Source organism: Tursiops truncatus, chromosome 14 (assembly GCF_011762595.2).
Source record: "Tursiops truncatus isolate mTurTru1 chromosome 14, mTurTru1.mat.Y, whole genome shotgun sequence".
Lineage (NCBI taxonomy): Eukaryota > Metazoa > Chordata > Mammalia > Artiodactyla > Delphinidae > Tursiops > Tursiops truncatus.
In genome coordinates, this window is record NC_047047.1 from 59,840,580 (window position 1) to 59,853,037 (window position 12,458).

The window sequence follows — 12,458 nt, forward strand, 5'->3', positions numbered from 1 at the left end:
ACTAAATATCAGACTGTTCTAGGAAAAAAAGAAGCAAAGATGCTATTAAAAAGAATAGAAATCTTATTTCCTGAGAATAGCTTAATTTATTTATCAAAAATTCACTAGGCAGTTGCTGACCACTCTGTTTCATTCTGACCCCAGTAGCTCAAGGATCTCAGTAGATAGCTGGTTTGTAGAAAGAATCTGCTTTTGAATTTCATTGTGCAAAGTGCCTTTCACCTGTACGCAATGAATTTTGTTTGTGAAATTCTTGTAGTAACTGAAGTCATGATCAATGCGTGGAGGTATCAGAGGGCTCTCTTGCCACACACTAAATCCAAGAAGCCAGATAGAATTCCTTCTTTTTAGGAAGTGCGTGGTTGGCTCTCACTGAATTGATCAGCAGTCTATATGTTGTTCTGATTATTGCAGTTTATCCCATGGTTTGTGTTTGATCGTTCTGAGGATTTTAAAAAGATTTCAGTTTTGAGGAGTTCTTGCTCTCTTTAATTCATAGCAACAGTATGAGAATGTCCTTTTGCAGTTCTCAATCGGAGATGGAATTGTAAAAGTTAATTGACTTGGCAGACAGGTTCACAAGGTATGTAATGTTCAAAGGCAGATCATAGCCTTTATGTGCTGCAGCACATAAGAGATGTAAGTGAAGCCATGTTCTCAAACATCAAAGGTTAGTGAAAGTCAAGATGGCTAAGCTACCCAAACATTTTTTTCTCTTTCCCTCTCTGCCTTTCTCCTTCTCTTGTTGGAATATTACTTGAATTAGCTAGTTGGACTCGTTAGAATTCAAATTCTGATTAGTAAAGCACTACAGATATCTGTCAACCTCGCTCCCCAGGGCAATCCTGGGTGGATCTGTGGAAGCTGAATGCTCATAAGCAGAAAGAAGAATAATGAATTTCTATTAAGAACTTTGTTTCCAGTGTCCTGGCCAAGGGCAAGCCTTCGTATACATTATCAAGATCCTTATTGCCTGACAAGGTACCATTAGGCCATCTCAGAATCCTAGACCTCTGGTACCTGAGAAATAGCAGTCACACTCAAAAACGTGGCCTTGCGCACACGCTATGCCAAACAGAGTTTTCAAGGAAAGTTTGGGTGATGCACAGAACGTGGATGTTCATATATGAAAATATATTTGATTGAATCCTTTTCTTCTCTGAACTCCTAATGCATTGACTGGTTTTATTACCCCAGTAATATTAAGTCATACATTGCCCTTTCTGTTCTCTAGTTGTTTCCTGTGTTAACCATTTCTTTCCAACTGGATTTTAAGAATACTGAAAACAGGGTCTGGACATTTAGACTTTTCTAGCAAAATCAGTCAGTGCTGGGCAAGACTTTGATACTTGTTTTGGACTAGCATTCCTACTGCTTACAATGATAAACTCTCAAAAATTACTGTGTCCCAGTCAAAATCCCAGCAAATTATTTTGTAGATATTAACAAACTGATACTAAAGTTTATCTGGGGAGGCAAAAGATCCAGAATAGCCCACACAGTATGGAAGGAGAAGAACAAAGTCAGAGGACCGACACTACCTGACTTCAAGATTATTAAGCTACAGTAATCAAGGCAGTGTGGTACCTATTACTATATTTTAAAAGGATAACCAACAAGGACCTACAGTATAGCACAAGGAACTCAGCTCAATGTTAAGTGGCAGCCTGGATGGGAGGGGAGTCTGGGGGAGAATGGATACGTGTATATGTATGGCTGAGTCACTTTGCTGTGCGCCTGAAACTACCACAACATTGTTAATTGGCTATACTCCAATATAAAATAAAAAGTTAAAAAAAAAGACAGTGTGGTATTGGCAAAATAATAGACAAATATATCAATGGAATAGAATAGAGAAACCATAATCAGACCCACATAAAGACAGTGAACTGATCTTTGACAAAGGAGCAAAGGAAATACAGTGGAGAAAAATAGGCTTTTCAACAAACGGTGCTGGAAAAATTGGACATCCACCTGCAAAAAAAATGAATCTAGACAGACTTTACAACCTTCACAAAAACTAACTTGAAAAGGACCATCACTCTAAATGTAAAATGCAAAACTAATAAACTCCTGGAAGATAACATAGGAGAATTCTAGATGATTTTGGGTGTTGCAATGACTTTTAAATTACAACACCAAGGCAAAACTCATGAAAAAATAATTGATACACTGAACTTCATTCAAATTAGAAACTCCTGCTCTCAAAAGACACTGTCAGGAAAATGAGAAGACAAGGTACAGACTGGGAGAAAATATTTGCAGAAGAAATACCTGATAAAGCACCGTTGTGCAAGATATACAAAGAACACTTAAAACTTAGCAAGAAGCAAATGAACAACCTAATTAAAAACTGAGCAAAAAAAAAAAAAAAAAAAAATGAGCAAAAGACCTGAACAGAAACTTCACCAAGCAAGATATACAGATGTGAAATAAACATATGAAAAGATGTTCCACATCACATGTCATAAGGGAATTGCACAATAAAGCAACAATGAGCTACTTCTACACACCTGTTAGAATGGCTAAAATCCAAAACACTGACAACAAATGCTGGTGAGGATGTAGAACAACAGGAACTCTCATACATTGCTGGTGGGAATGAAAAATGGTACAGCCACCTTAGAAGACAGTTTGGCAGCTTTCTTACAAAATTAAACATACTCTTACCATACGATCCAGCAATCACACTCTGGTATTTACCCAAGCTAGTTGACAGCTTATATCCACACAAAAATATGCACACACATGTTTATAGAAGCTTGATTCATAATTCCAAAACTTGGAAGCAACCAGGATGTCCTACAGTAGGTGAATGGATGAATAAAATGTGGTACATCCAGACAATGGAATGTTACCCAGCACTAAAAATAAGTGAGCTATCAAGCCACGAAAAGACGTGGAGGAAACTTAAATGCGTATTACTAAGTGAAAGAAACTAATCAGCAAAGGCTGCGTACTATAGGAGTGCAGCCATATGACATTCTGGAAAAGGCACAACTATGAAGACAGTAAAAAGATCATTGGTTGCTAGGAGAGGGGAAGAGGAATGAATAGGCAGAGCACAGAAGAATTCTAGGGCCGTGAAACTACTCTGTATGATACTGTGGTGGTGGATACATGTCACTGTACCTTTGTTAAAACCCATAGACTATTCAACACCAAGAGTGAACTGCTAATGTAAACTATGGTGATAACAATGTGTCAACATAGAGTCATCAGTTGTAGTAATTGTACCACTCTGGTGCAGGATGTTGATAGTGAGAGAGGCTGTGTGAGTGGAGAGGGTAGGAAGTATATGGGAACATTCTGTACCTTCTGCTCCATTTTGTTGTTAACCTAAAACTGATTTAAATTTTAAAGTCTGGAGTTTTTTTTTGTTGTTGTTGTTGCTTTTTAAATTTACTCTTTGGAGGCACTGGCGAATGGCCCAGAGATGGGAGACAGTGGAGAGATATGTCCTTTGAAAGAAAACGGCACTGCAATGAGAGCCACATTTATCTGGCTTTTGTCCTGAGAGTATTCCCCAGTCTGTGCAGCCCCTGGGGGACAGAACTCAGGCTGGAGGTGGCTGTCTTATGGAGCTGAGAAGTCAAAGGTGGAGTCTGGGAATGCCGGAGCAGCTGGATATTGAAAAGAGAAGTAGTATAAAAGAGAGTCATGGGGTGGGGAACCCGAAATCTATTGTACATGAAAACTCCCCTCAAATTACTGGCAGGTATGGAACTGTGCATGCATGATGAGACTGGTAAGACACCCCAAAGAAAAACATCATCTGAAAGGCTGAAAAAGTTGACCAGAGACTTCTGCAGATGCCCACTGCCAGGGGAACAGGAATTTGGAGTTCATGTCCTGCTAAATTAGATGGGCTTGGTAAATACCTCAGGCTGTCCATTGAATTCATGGAAGGGCTAAGCCTTAGGAGTTAAGGCCACATCCGAGGATTAAGAAACCCACCCTAAGATTAATGGCAAAACCTGTATAGTTAGGCTTCCCTGGTGGCTCAGTGGTTGGGAATCCACCTGCCAATGCAGGGGGCATGGGTTCGAGCCCTGGTCCGGGAAGATCCAACATGCCGCGGAGCAACTAAGCCCGTGCACCACAACTACTGAGCCTGCGCTCTAGAGCCCGCATGCCACAATTACTGAAGCCCACGCACCTAGGGCCTGTGCTTCGCAACAAGAGAAGCCACCGCAATGAGAAGCCCACGAACCACAACGAGAAGCCTGTGTATCACAACGAAGAGTAGTCCCCGCTCACTGCAAGTAGAGAAAGCCCGCTCACAGCAAGGAAGACCCAATGCAGCCAAATATAAATAAATAAAATAAATAAATTTATTCTTTAAAAAAAAACCCAAACCCCAAAAACCTGTATAGATGACCCACACAAAGCCTAAACCAGGCCTTCAACAGATAGGTGATCCATTCATAATTTAACTGCTAGAAAAAAAGTAATGCTTTTATTTTTGTTTGTTTTGAATTTTATTTTATTTATTTTTTTATACAGCAGGTTCTTATTAGTCATTCATTTTATACACATCAGTGTATACATGTCAATCCCAATCTCCCAGTTCATCCCACCCCCACCCCCACCCCCCACTGGTTTCCCCCCTTGGTGTCCATATGTTTGTTCTCTACATCTGTGTCTCAATTTCTGCCCTGCAAACCGGTTCATCTGTACCATTTTTCTAGGTTTCACATGTATGTGTTAATATATGATATTTGTTTCTCTCTTTCTGACTTACTTCACTCTGTATGACAGTCTCTAGGTCCATCCACGTTTCTACAAATGACCCAATTTCATTCCTCTTCATGGCTGAGTAATATTCCATTGTATATATGTACCACTTCTTCTTTATCCATTCATCTGTTGATGGGCATTTAGGTTGCTTCCATGACTTGGCTATTGTAAATAGTACTGCAGTGAACATTGGGGTGCATGTGTCTTTTTGAATTATGGTTTTCTCTGGGTATATGCCCAGTAGTGGGATTGCTGGGTCATATGGTAATTCTATTTTTAGTCTTTTAAGGAACCTACATACTGTTCTCCATAGTGGCTGCATCAATTTACATTTCCACCAACACTGCCAGAGGGTTCCCTTTTCTCCACACCCTCTCCAGCATTTGTTGTTTGTAGATTTTCTTTCTTTTTTTTTTTTTTTTTTTTTGCTGCATGTGGGCCTCTCACTGTTGTGGCCTCTCCCATTGCGGAGCACAGGCTCTGGACGCGCAGGCTCAGCGGCCATGGCTCACGGACCCAGCCACTCTGCGCCATGTGGGATCCTCCCGGACTGGGGCACGAACCCATGTCCCCTGCATCGGCAGGCAGACTCTCAACCACTGCGCCACCAGGGAACCCCCTGTAGATTTCTGATGATGCCAATTCTAACTGGTATGACGTGATACCTCATTGTAGTTTTGATTTGCATTTCTCTAATAATTAGTGATGTTGAGCAGCTTTTCATGTGCTTCTTGACCATCTGTATGTCCTCTTTGGAGAAATGTCTATTTAGGTCTTCTGTCCATTTTTGGATTGGGTTGTTTGTTTTTTTACTATTGAGCTGCATGAGCTGTTTATATATTTTGGAGATTAATCCTTTGTCCGTTGATTCATTTGCAAATATTTTTTCCCATTCTGAGGGTTGTCTTTTTGTCTTGCTTGCAGTTTCCTTTGCTTTGAAAAAGCTTTTAAGTTTCATTAGGTCCCATTTGTTTATTTTTGTTTTTATTTCCATTACTCTAGGAGGTGGATCAAAAAGATCTTGCTGTGATTTATGTCAAAGAGTGTTCTTCCTATGTTTTCCTCTAAGAGTTTTATAGTGTCTGGTCTTACATTTAGGTCTCTAATCCATTTTGAGTTTATTTTTGTGTATGGTGTTAGGGAGTGTTCTAATTTCATTCTATTAAATGTAGCTGTCCAGTTTAACCAGCACCACTTATTGAAGAGACTGTCTTTTCTCCATTGTATATCTTTGCCTCCTTTGTCATAGATTAGTTGACCATAGGTGTGTGGGTTTATCTCTGGGCTTTGTATCCTGTTCCATTGATCTACATTTCTGTTTTTGTGCCAGTACCATATTGTCTTCATTACTGTAGCTTTGTAGTATAGTCTGAAGTCAGGGAGTCTGATTCCTCCAGCTCAGTTTTTTTCCCTCAAGACTGCTTTGGCTATTTGGGGTCTTTTGTGTCTCCATACAAATTTTAAGACTTTTTGTTCTAGTTCTGTAAAAAATGCCATTGGTAATGTGATAGGGATTGCATTGAATCTGTAGATTGCTTTGGGTAATAGAGTCATTTTCACAGTATTGATTCTTCCAATCCAAGAACATGGTATATCTCTCCATCTGTTGGTATCTTCTTTAATTTCTTTCAACAGTGTCATAGTTTTCTGCATACAGGTCTTTTGTCTCCCTAGGTAGGTTTATTCCTAGGTATTTTATTCTTTTTGTTGCAGTGGTAAATGGGAGTGCTTCCTTAATTTCTTTTCAGATTTTTCATCATTAGTGTATAAGAATGCAAGAGATTTCTGTGCATTAATTTTGTATGCTGCAACTTTACCAAATTCATTGATTAGCTCTGGTAGTTTTCTGGTGGCATCTTTAGGATTCTCGATGTATAGGATCATGTCATCTGCAAACAGTGACAGCTTTACTTCTTCTTTTCCGATTTGGATTCCTTTTATTTCTTTTTCTTCTCTGATTGCCGTGGCTAGGACTTCCAAAACTATGTTGAATAATAGTGGCGAGAGTGGACATCCTTGTCTTGTTCCTGATCTTAGAGGAAATGCTTTCAGTTTTTCACCATTGAGAATGATGTTTGCTGTGGGTTTGTTGTATATGGCCTTTGTTATGTTGAGGTAGGTTCCCTCTATGCCCACTTTGTAGAGAGTTTTTATCATAAATGGGTGTTGAATTTTGTCAAAAGCTTTTTATGCATCTATTGAGATGATCATATGTTGTTTTTTTTCCAATTTGTTAATATGGTGTATCACATTGATTGCTTTGCACATATTGAAGAATCCTTGCATCCCTGGGATAAATCCCACTTGATCGTGGTCTATGATCCTTTTAATGTGTTGTTGGATTCTGTCTGCTAGTATTTTGTTGAGGATTTTTGCGTGTATATTTATCAGTGGTATTGGTCTGTAATTTTCTTTTTTTGTAGTATCTTTGTCTGGTTTTGGTATCAGGGTGATGGTGACCTCATAGAATGAGTTTGGGAATGTTCCTTCCTCTGCAATTTTTTGGAAGAGTTTGAGAAGGATAGGTGTTAGGTCTTCTCTAAATGTTTGATAGAATTCACCTGTGAAGCTGTCTGGTCCTGGACTTTTGTTTGTTGGAAGATTTTTTTTTTTTTTTTTTGCGGTACGCGGGCCTCTCACTGTTGTGGCCTTTCCCATTGCAGAGCACAGGCTCCAGACCCGCGGGCTCAGCGGCCATGGCTCACGGGCCCAGCCGCTCCGTGGCATGTGGGATCTTCCCGGACCAGGGCACGAACCCGCATCCCCTGCATTGGCAGGCGGACTCTCAACCACTGCGCCACCAGGGAAGCCCCTGTTGGAAGATTTTTAATCACAGTTTCTATTTCATTATTTGTGATTGGTCTGTTCATATTTTCTATTTCTTCCTGGTTCAGTCTTGGAAGGTTATACCTTCCTAAGAATTTGTCCATTTCTTCCAGGTTGTCCATTTTATTGGCATAGAGTTGCTTGTAGTAGTCTCTTAGGATGTTTTGTGTTTCTGCGGTGTCTGTTGTAAGTTCTCTTTTTTCATTTCTATTTTTATTGATTTGAGTCCTCTCCCTCTTTTTCTTGATAAGTCTGGCTAATGGTTTATCAATTTTGTTTATCTTCTCAACGAACCAGCTTTGAGTTTTATTGATCTTTGCTATTGTTTTCTTTGTTTCTATTTCACTTATTTCTGCTCTGATCTTTATGATTTCTTTCCTTCTGCTAACTTTGGGTTTTGTTTGTTCTTCTTTCTCTGGTTCTTTTAGGTGTAAGGTTAGATTGTTTACTTGAGATTTTTCTTGTTTCTTGAGGTAGGCTTGTATAGCTATAAACTTCCCTCTTAGAGCTGCTTTTGCTGCATCCCATAGGTTTTGGATCATCGTGTTTTCATTGTCATTTGTCTCTAGGTATTTTTTGATTTCCTCTTTGATTTCTTCAGTGATCTCTTGGTTACTTAGTAACGTATTGTTTAGCCTCCATGTGTTTGTATTTTTTACATTTTTTTCCCTGTAATTTATTTCTAATCTCATAGTATTGTGGTCAGAAAAGATGCTTGATATGATTTCAGTTTTCTTAAATTTACCAAGGCTTGATTTGTTACCCAAGATGTGATCTATCCTGGAGAATGTTCCATGTGCACTTGAGAAGAAAGTGTAATCTGCTGTTTTGGGATGGAATGTCCTATAAATATCAATTAAATCTATCTGGTCTATTGTGTCATTTAAAGCTTGTGTTTCCTTGTTAATTTTCTGTTTGGATGATCTGTCCTTTGGTGTAAGTGAGGTGTTAAGGTCCCCCACTATTACTGTGTTACTGTTGATTTCCTCTTTAATAGCTGTTAGCAGTTGCCTTATATATTGAGGTGCTCCTATGTTGGGTGCATATATATTTATAATTATTATATATTCTTGGATTAATCCCTTGATCATTATGTAGTGTCCTTCCTTGTCTCTTGTAACTTTCTTTATTTTAAAGTCTATTTTGTCTGATATGAGTATTGCTACTCCAGTTTTCTTTTGATTTCCATTTGTTTTGTTTTTGTTTTTTTTTTACATCTTTATTGGAGTATAATTGCTTTACAATGGTGTGTTGGTTTCTGCTTTATAACAAAGTGAATCAGTTATACATATACATATGTCCCATATCTCTTCCCTCTTGCATCTCCCTTCCTCCCACCCTCCCTATCCCACCCCTCCAGGTGGTCACAAAGCACAGAGCTGATCTCCCTGTGCTATGCAGCTGCATCCCACTAGCTATCTACCTTACGTTTGGTAGTGTATATATGTCTATGCCTCTCTCTCACTTTGTCGCAGCATGGAATATCTTTCTCCATCCCCTCACTTTCAGTCTGAATGTGTCCCTAGGTCTGAAGTGGGTCTCTTGTAGACAGCATATAGTTGGGTCTTGTTTTTGTATCCATTCAGCAAGCCTGTGTCTTTTGGTTGGAGCATTTAACGTTTAATTTAATTAAATGTTTAATTAACGTTTAACGTTTAATTTAATTTAATTACCTTAAACATTAATTTAATTTAATATAATTTAATTACCTTAAACATTCATGTTTAAGGTAATTATCGATATGTATCTTCCTATTACCATTTTCTTAATTGTTTTGGGTTTGTTTAGGTAGGTCCTTTTCTTCTCTTTTGTTTCCCATTTAGAGAAGTTCCTTTAGCATTTGTTGTAGAGCTGGTTTGGTGGTGCTGAATTCTCTTAGCTTTTGCTTGTCTGTAAAGCTTTTGATTTCTCCATCGAATCTGAATGAGATCCTTGCCAGGTAGAGTAATCTTGGTTGTAGGTTCTTCCCTTTCATCACTTTAAGTATATCATGCCACTCCCTTCTGGCTTGTAGAGTTTCTGCTGAGAAATCAGCTGTTAACCTTACGGGAGTTCCCTTGTATGTTATTTGTCATTTTTCCCTTGCTTCTTTCAATAATTTTTCTTTGTCTTTAATTTTTGCCAATTTGATTACCGTGTGCCTCGGCATGTTTCTCCTTGGGTTTATCCTGTATGGGACTCTCTGTACTTCCTGGACTTGGGTGGCTATTTCCTTTCCCATGTTAGGGAAGTTTTCGACTATAATCTCTTCAAATATTTTTTTGGGTCCTTTCTGTCTCTCTTCTCCTTCTGGGACCCTATAATGTGAATGTTGTTGCATTTAGTGTTGTTCCAGAGGTCTTGTAGGCTGTCTTCATTTCTTTTCATTCTTTTTTCTTCATTCTGTCCCACAGCAGTGAATTCCACCATCCTGTCTTCCAGGTCACTTATCCATTCTTCTGCCTCAGTTATTCTGCTATTGGTTCCTTCTAGTATAGTTTTCATTTCAGTTATTGTGTTGTTCATCTGTTTGTTTGTTCTTTAATTCTTCTAGATCTTAGTTAAACATTCCTTGCATCTTCTCGATCTGTGCCTCCATTCTTTTTCCGAGGTCCTGGATCATCTTCACTATCATTATTCTGAATTCTTTTCTGGAAGGTTGCCTATGTCCACTTCATTTAGTTGTTCTTCTGGGGTTTTATGTTGTTCCTTCATCTGGTACATAGCCCTCTGTCTTTTCATCTTGTCTATCTTTGTGTGAATGTGTTTTTTGTTCCACAGGCTGCAGGATTGTAGTTCTTCTTGCTTCTGCTGTCTGCCCTCTGGTGGATGAGGCTATCTAAGAAGCTTGTGTACGTTTCCTGATGGGAGGGACTGCTGGTGGATAGAGCTGGCTGTTGCTTTGGTGGGCAGAGCTCAGTAAAACTTTAATCCACTTGTCTGCTGATGGGTGGGGCTGAGTTTCCTCCCTGTTAATTGTTTGGCCTCAGGCAACCCAACACTGGAGCCTACCGGGGCTCTTTGGTGGGGCTAATGACGGACTCTGGGAGAGCTCACACCAAGGAGTACTTCCCAGAACTTCTACTGCCAGTGTACTTGTCCTCACGGTGACACACAGCCACCCTCCGCCTCTGAAGGAGACCCTCCAACACTAGCAGGTAGGTCTGGTTCAGTCTCCAATGGGGTCATTGCTCCTTCCCCTGGGTCCCGATGAGCACACTACTTTGTGTGTGCCCTCCAAGAATGGAGTCTCTGTTTCCCCCAGTCTTGTCAAAGTCCTGCAATTAAATCCCGCTAGCCTTTAAAGTCTGATTCTCTAGGAATTCCTCCTCCCATTGTCGGACCCCCAGATTGGGAAGCCTGACCTGAGGCTCAGAACCTTCAGTCCAGTGGGTGGACTTCTGTGGTATAAATGTTCTCCAGTTTGTGAGTCACCCACCCAGCAGTTACGGGATTTGATTTTATTGTGATTGTGCCCCTCCTACCGTCTCACTGCCGCTTCTCCTTTGTCTTTGGATGTGGGGTATCTTTTTTGGTGAGTTCCAGTGTCTTCCGGTCGATGATTGTTCAGCAGTTAATTGATTCTGGTGTTCTTGCAAGAGGGAGTGAGAGCACATCCTTCTACTCTGCCATCTTGAACCAATCTCAATGCTTTTATTTTATTTTTTAAAACCTTTTATTTTATGTTGGAGTATAGTTGATTAACAATGTTGTGTTCGTTTCAGGTATAGGGCAAAGTGAGTTTGTATCTATTCTTTTAGAGGAAGATAACAGAATCCAGAGTTTCTAAAATGTATCATCTACAGTGTTTGGACTACAATAAAAAGCAGAAAACAAACAAACAGAAAAAAACCTTTCCACAAAGTAAACTCCAGACACAGATGTTTTCACTGGTGAATTCTGTAAAACCGTTAAGAACGAAATAATACCAGTATTACACAATCTCTTACAAATAGAGAAAGAAGGATCACTCCCCAGTGTTTTGGAGATTCATCTATGGTGTGATGTATATTTATACTTCAATCTTTATCATTCTGTTATATGAATATACAAGGATTTAAAGCTGCTATGAACACTGTTAAACAAGTGTTTTGTGGACATAGATTTTTAATTTGTGCTAGTAAATATACAGGAGTGGAATTGCTAGGTTGTAGGGTAGGTGTATGTCTAATGTTATAAACTTAAATTGATCTCAACTCTATTTCTGTTCCTGCTAAAAACGCATGACACCCTTCTGGCCTTGTTCTTATCTGTAGAAGGGAAGATTCAGATTATTTGATCTCCAAAGACCCTTCTGTTTTCAAATACTATAATTATGCTATTAAGCCATTCCCAGATGTTCTATTTTTTTAATTAATTTATTTATTTACTTTTAGCAGCGTTGGGTCTTTGTTTCTGCATGTGGGCTCTCTCCAGTTGCGGCAAGCAGGGGCTACTATTCGTTGAAGTACGTGGGCTTCTCATTGCGGTGGCTTCTCTTGCTCTGGAACACGGGCTTTAGGTGTGCGGGCACACCAGCTCAGTAGTTGTGGCTCGTGGGCTCTAGAGTGCAGGCTCAGTAGTTGTGGTGCATGGGCTTAGTTGCTCCGCGGCATGTGGTATCTTGCCAGACCAGGGCTAGAACCTGTGTCGCCAGCATTGGCAGGTGGATTCTTAACCACTGTGCCACCAGGGAAGTCCAATGTTCTCATTTTTAATTAACTTTTTTATTTGAAATAATATCAAACTTACAAAAAGTTGCAGAAATAAATGTAGTACAAACATCCATATACCCCCTTTTATCTAAATTTACCTATTGTTAACATTTATCCCATTTGCTTTGTCATTTGTGCCATCTGTATGTATATAGCTATAGCCATATCTGTTTACATGGAATTTTTTCTGTACTCTTTGAGGGTAAGTTATATACACAT